The sequence below is a fragment of the Dipodomys spectabilis genome, unplaced genomic scaffold, assembly GCF_019054845.1.
Source record: "Dipodomys spectabilis isolate Male_0828 unplaced genomic scaffold, ASM1905484v1 ptg000275l, whole genome shotgun sequence".
Lineage (NCBI taxonomy): Eukaryota > Metazoa > Chordata > Mammalia > Rodentia > Heteromyidae > Dipodomys > Dipodomys spectabilis.
The window spans coordinates 1,033,420-1,040,030 of record NW_024870952.1 but is presented as its reverse complement, the minus strand read 5'-3'; positions in this window follow the sequence as shown (position 1 = coordinate 1,040,030).

Below are 6,611 nucleotides of genomic sequence, written 5' to 3'. Positions count from 1 at the left end.
ATGGTGTTTTCCATGCCCTAAAGACAAACAACTATCAACCAAGAATACTGGACCCAGCTAAACTCTCCTTCATAACTGGAGGTCAAATAAAAACTGTCCATAGCAAAGAAAAATTGAAACAATATATCTCCACCAAACCAGTCCTACAAAAGACAAAAGTATCCTACACATAGAAAACCAACAAGACCACAGTAAAAGCCAAGAAACAGCATCCAAGGGAATAAGATTAGAACTCAACACCAAAAGCCAACAAAGAAAGTCCTATACAACATGGAGGCTGAACAACACACTGTTGAATCACCAATGAGTCATGGAAGAAATTAGAAAGGAAATGAAAAATGAAATGTTCATGATATTAAAAAAATGAACACACAAACTACCAGCTTCTTTGGGACACAGCAAAGGCAGTACTCACAGGCAAGTTTATAGATCTGAGGTCCTACAACATCAAATAGGAGGTATCTGAAATCAACAATTTAATAAGACATCTGAACCCCCTTGAAAAAGAGCAGCAAGATAAACCCCAATCCAGTAGACGGAGAGAAATAATTAAAATTAAATAAGAATTAAATGAATTAGAAAGCAAAATCATCATAGAAAGAATCAACAAAACAAAGTGTTGTTACTTCGAAAAAATTAAGAAAATTGACAGACCCTTAGCAAATCTTATCAGAAAAAGAATAGAACTCACCCAAATTAAAAAAAAACAAACAAACAACTCAGAGATGCGAATGGAAACATCATCACAGAAACAACCAAGATTCAAAAAATTATAAGGGAATACTTTTCAAACCATTATGCGAATGACTTTGAGAACCTGGCCGAAATGCACATTTTCCTAGCAAATCTTAACATGCCGAAACAACCAAGATGAGTTAAATCAACTTAACATGCCCATATCAAGCACAGAAATAGAAACAGCAATAAGAGTCCTTCCATCTAAGAAAAGCCCAGGACCAGATGGATTCATAACGGAAATCTATAAGGCCTTCAAAGTAGAGCTCACACCAATACTCCAACTCTTCAATGAAATTGAAAGAGAAAGTTCATTACAGAATTCATTCTATGATTCCATCTGAACCCTTATCCCAAATCCAGGACAGGACTCATCAAAGAAAGAAAACTGTAGACCCATTTCTTTGATGAACACTGATGCAAAACTCTTCAACAAAATTTGGGCCAATCGTTGTCAACAATTCATTCAAAAAATCATACACAATGATCAAACAGCATTCATTTCAGAGATGCAAACCTGGTTCAATATATGCAAATCAATTAATAAAATTCATCACATCAACAAGAGCAAGGATAAGAACCACATGGTTATCTCAATAGATGCAGAAAAAGCACTGACAAAATCATACACCCCTTTGTGATGAAAGCTATGTAAAAACTATGAATCCAATCAATATTCCTCAATACAATAAAGGCTGTTTATGACAAACCTACAGCCAGCATTATACTTAATGGTGAAAAACTAAAACCATTTCCTCTTAACTCAGGAACAAGTATGTCCACTCTCTCCACTTCTCTTCAATTTAGTATTAGAATGCCTAGCTACAGCAAAAGACAAGATGTAAACATAAAAGTGATCCAAATAGGGAAAGATGATGTAAACCTCTCCCTATATGCAGATGACATGATATTGTATTTAAATAATCCCACCTACTCCACTCTGAAATTATTCATGCTGATTCAAAACCTTGGCAAAGTAGCAGGGGACAAATTAACTCTCAAAAAACAATGGCTTTTCTGTATGCCAACAATGAGAAAAGCATGGCTGAAATCATGAAAGCAACTCCATTCATAATAGCTCATAAAAAATAAAATACCTAGGTATAAACATAATCAATGGTGTGAGAGATATTTATGATGCAAACTTTGAAAACCTGAAAAAGGAAATAAAATCGGAACTTAGAAAGTGGAGAAACCTCCCATGCTCCTGGATGGAAGAATCAACATCGTGAAAATGGCAATAGTTCCCTAGGCTATCTACAAATTCAATGTGATGCTTATCAATATTATGAACTCATTCCTCAAGAAAATAGAATAGGCAATCCAAAAATTCATATGGAACAATAAAAGACTCTGAATAGCAGAAAAGATCATTAACAGAAAGAAAAGAGCTGGAGGAATATCAATACCAAATTTCAAACTCTACTACAAAGCCATACTAATCAAAACAGCTTGGTATTGGCACAAGAACAGACCTCAGGACCAATGGAATAGACTTGAAAACCCAGAAATGAACCCACAGACCTATAGCCACCTAATCTTTGATAAGGGAGCTAAAAAAATAGAATGGAAGAGAGAGCTCTTCTGTAAATTATGCTGACCAAATTGGTTAATCACTTGTAGAAAACTAAAGCTAGATCCATATATATCACCCTGCACAAAAATCAACTCCAAATGAATGAAAGACCTCAGAGTCAAAGAAGACACCCTGAAAACATTGCAGGACAAATTAGTAGATAATCTATGTGTCCTTGGCACAGGCTGAAATTTTCTTAATAGAGACCCAGAAGCACAACAAATCAAAGAAAGCTTGGACAAATTGAATTGCATGAAATTGCAGAGCTTCTGCAAAGGACATAGCTAGCAAGGTCAATAGAAAGCCCAAGGATTGGGAGAAGATCTACACTAGCCATACAACGGACAAGGGTCTCATATCTAAAATATACTTGGAACTCAAAAAATTAAATCCCCCAACAACAAATCCTCAAAGAAACAACTGCCCAATAAATAAGTGGGTTAAAGACTAAAGAGAAACTTCTCTGAAGACGAAAGAAGGATAGCCAATAGATACATGAAGAAATGCTCAACCTCCCTAGCCATAAAAGAAATGCAAATCTAAACTACACTGAGATACCACCTTACCCCAGTTAGAATGGCTATAATGAAGAACCGTAATAACAAAAGAAGCTGGACAGGATGTTGGTGGGACTGTAATCTTGTTCAACCACGCTGGAAAGTAGTATGGAGGTTCCTCAAAAGACTCCATATAGAGCTCCCCTATGACACAGCAATCCCACTTTTGGTCATTTACCAAATGATCACAAACAAGCCCAAAGTAATGCTACCAGCAACACTATGTTTATTGCAGTATTATTTACCATACCTAAGATATGGAACCAACCCAGATGCCCCTCAGTAGATGAATGGATCGATAAAATGTGGCAACATTTTATAACATTATATAACGCTTGATAAGAAACATACTCATTATCTTGCCCATGTAATTGTAACTCCTCTGTACGGTATTCTTATAATAAAAAAATGTGATATATATACACAATGGAATACTATTCCTCCATCAGAAAAAGTGGCCTTGCTCCATTTGTTAGGAAATAGAAAGCCTTGGAAAATATTGTATTAAATGAAGTAATCCAGGCCCAAAGAAACATAGCTTCCATGGTTTCCCTTATTTGCAATAACTAGTATATGTCGGAGATAAACACAAACTCTCAGACAAGTTGATGTTAGGTGAAATGAACACCAAGATAAGGACTCAAATGTTTTTTCTTTCTTGCTGTTGTTTCTAGCATATTTACAAGATGATTTCTTTGTTGCTTTTTATGTCCCTCCCCCATGATATAACCTCTATTTTCACTGTATTTGATATTGGTGTAATTTGGGGAGGGGAAGGAAAAAATAAATTGGGATACCTGTGAACCCATTGCAACAATGACATGTACAAGACATTATGTCGAAAATCGAACTTTACAACTTTGGCGCGGAGGTGTGGGGGGCGCAGAAAGGGAGCTGGGAAGGGATGGGAATGGGAAACAAGGGAGGAGGCAACAATGCTTGATAAGAAATGTGCTCATTACTTTGTTCATGTAATTGTAAACCCTCTGTATGTAGTTTCACATTAAAAATCATGAAATAATAAAGTAAAAATCCATGCCAATTTTTTTGGCCTGTCGTGGGGCTTGAACACTCGGCCTGGGTACTGTCCCTGAGCTCTTCAGCTCAAGGATAACACTGTACCACTTGAGCCACAGTGCTGTTTCTAGTTTTTGAGAGATATATTGGCGAGAAGATTTTCACAGACTTTTCTGCCCACTCTGGTTTAGAACCACTATCCTCAGATCTCAGACTTTTGGGTAGCTAGGATTTCAGGCATGAGCCACCAAAGCCCAGATTCAAGACAAGTTTTAAAAAGCAAGCTTATTGAACCTTGTGGCTTTTTCTAATAAACATTGTTATTTGTCAGCATTAATTTATAACTATGAGTAATTTTTAGATGTAACTGGGAATTTTTTAATAGAATCAAATATGTTTTACTATTACTCAGTATCTCACAAAAACCCACTGTAATTGACTTTCCCTAAAGGCAGTTATTACATACTATATTACTCATTATTATTACTACACTGTATATTACATATAGTGTGAAGAGAAAATAGTTTGGACCATTTTCTATAAATTAGTAGATACTACTTTAGCATTATAAATTCATAACTGTGATTTTAAATGAAGGAAAGAAGATTTTCAAGTTAAAATGAAATATAAATGTATAAGTGTCCCAATTGAATCAAAAATTCTGAGTTCATAGAGAAAAAATATTTTCTTTCCACTAAAGACTTTGAAGTAATACCATTGGAAATAGTGAGGCAAGAGGAGGAAGAATTAAAATCATGTCAAACAATGTATGTTATTCTGCTATACCCTCCACTATGAAGACCTGCCCATTCCCAGTTGTCACAAAATTTCAAGTGTCTCTCTTAGAATCTATTTGGAAAAGTTCTAAATCACTGATTATTTTTGTAAATTCTGTTATATGAAACAAAATATTAACACAAAACAATTGAAATAAAATGCACACATATGTTGAAGTCACCACAATTGGAAAACAGCCAACAAATAGAAGTCCCCTAGGAACAAATACATGTTGTGCCCAGTTTTTTTTTAAGCACAAACCCCTCAAATACATGTTTACTTGGAGTAGAGCCATAAAGATAACCGTGTCTCAGAAATATGGTTGCATTAATTTGTAATTAAATTCACCTAGATGTACCTAATGTAGCAAATCCCTTGAATGGATCAAATTGTTTAAAACCAATGTGACTGTATGTGGAGTGAGATCTGCACATATTAAAAGAATAAAATAACAAAATCATGACATACTTAACAAATTCAGAAAAGCAATGAATAAGTCCAATATTATCCGTATTGAGAACTAATTCCTACTGATTTAACAAGAAAAAATAGGCAAATAACAGAATCTGAGCAGTGTACATGAGTGTATATAATTTAAAACTACTCCAAATCACACTTTGTAGAACAATGAATGTGGGTAATATAAAGGAGAACATTAACACATGATATAAATGAAATTAAAAATCTCATGAAAAGAGAGAAGTAGGTTCTGGAAAATAATACCTTAACAAATGGTGGTCAAAATCTTTCTAGTACTGACAAAATTGCATACCTATATATTTCGATCCAAAAAAAGACCCCAGTTACTCAAGCTGATTTGAAAATTTGCCAAAGTAGCAGGATACATCTGTAACATTATTATGGATGTTGACTCTTGCATGGAATTCATTTTCTCTTTGATCTGACAAATGAATATATGAAAGAACATAACTTCTCCAACTAAATATCAAGACCTAACTAAACATATCACCAGAAAAGTATTATGTAAGCAGTATTGCAACAGGGGCAAAAGAAAAATCAGTCATATTGATTCTGTACTTATTGTAAATGTTGATGTTTTTTCATAAATTATTTCCTTTAGTTTGCATTTTTAAAACATTGTGAGACATGATGTATATCTTCGTAACTAATTTTGGATGCCTCCTTAAATTTTGTTCTGAGTATATTTCTCTCTTCAGTTCCTAACTCATGAAATGATGTTGATTCCAAAAACATTCTAATAACCACTGTTTATAATACACAAAATCTCATAAGCATGACACCAGTGAGCATTGGTTAACATTTTGATACCAGGGTCTCATGACTTATGAGGCCTATCTGCATGAGTTGCATTGTACCTAGATTCCACAGCCTAAATTTAGTCACTGTTAAAAAATGTTTATATCTTTATTTGTCACCCATCAGAGATTAATCTGAGTATAAAGCCTAAGGAAAATGATAAAGTAAGAATTTAGATTTTCTGGACAGAAAGTAAACAAAAAGCAGCATAGAGTAACTCATTGGTTTAAAGTCAACCTATTTCACCAAAACTTTCTAAGCATTATCTTACAATGTGTATTATTCCCATGAAGGGAATGGGGTATATGAGAAGATGACTAACCAAGCACTGTCTTCAAATATATATAATTTGGATTTATCTCTATATTTCGCTATAAACATTTCTGATAAAACTGTTTGAATAATTGATTTATAATATATCCTACTTTCATATACCAAATTACATTCAGAAAATGGGATATAACTATTAACTAAAGAATATCCTGGCAGAAAAAATCACACCTCTATACTATGTGACAACCAATTCTGAGGTATTTCATTATGCCCCCATTTAATGAATGTGATTGTTTAAGTGTTTCATAAAGTACTAATTAAAATTGATCAGTGTATTATAATCTAATTGTTTACAATTTTATCCGAGAATCATTTAAGAACTTTCCATTCAATCATGA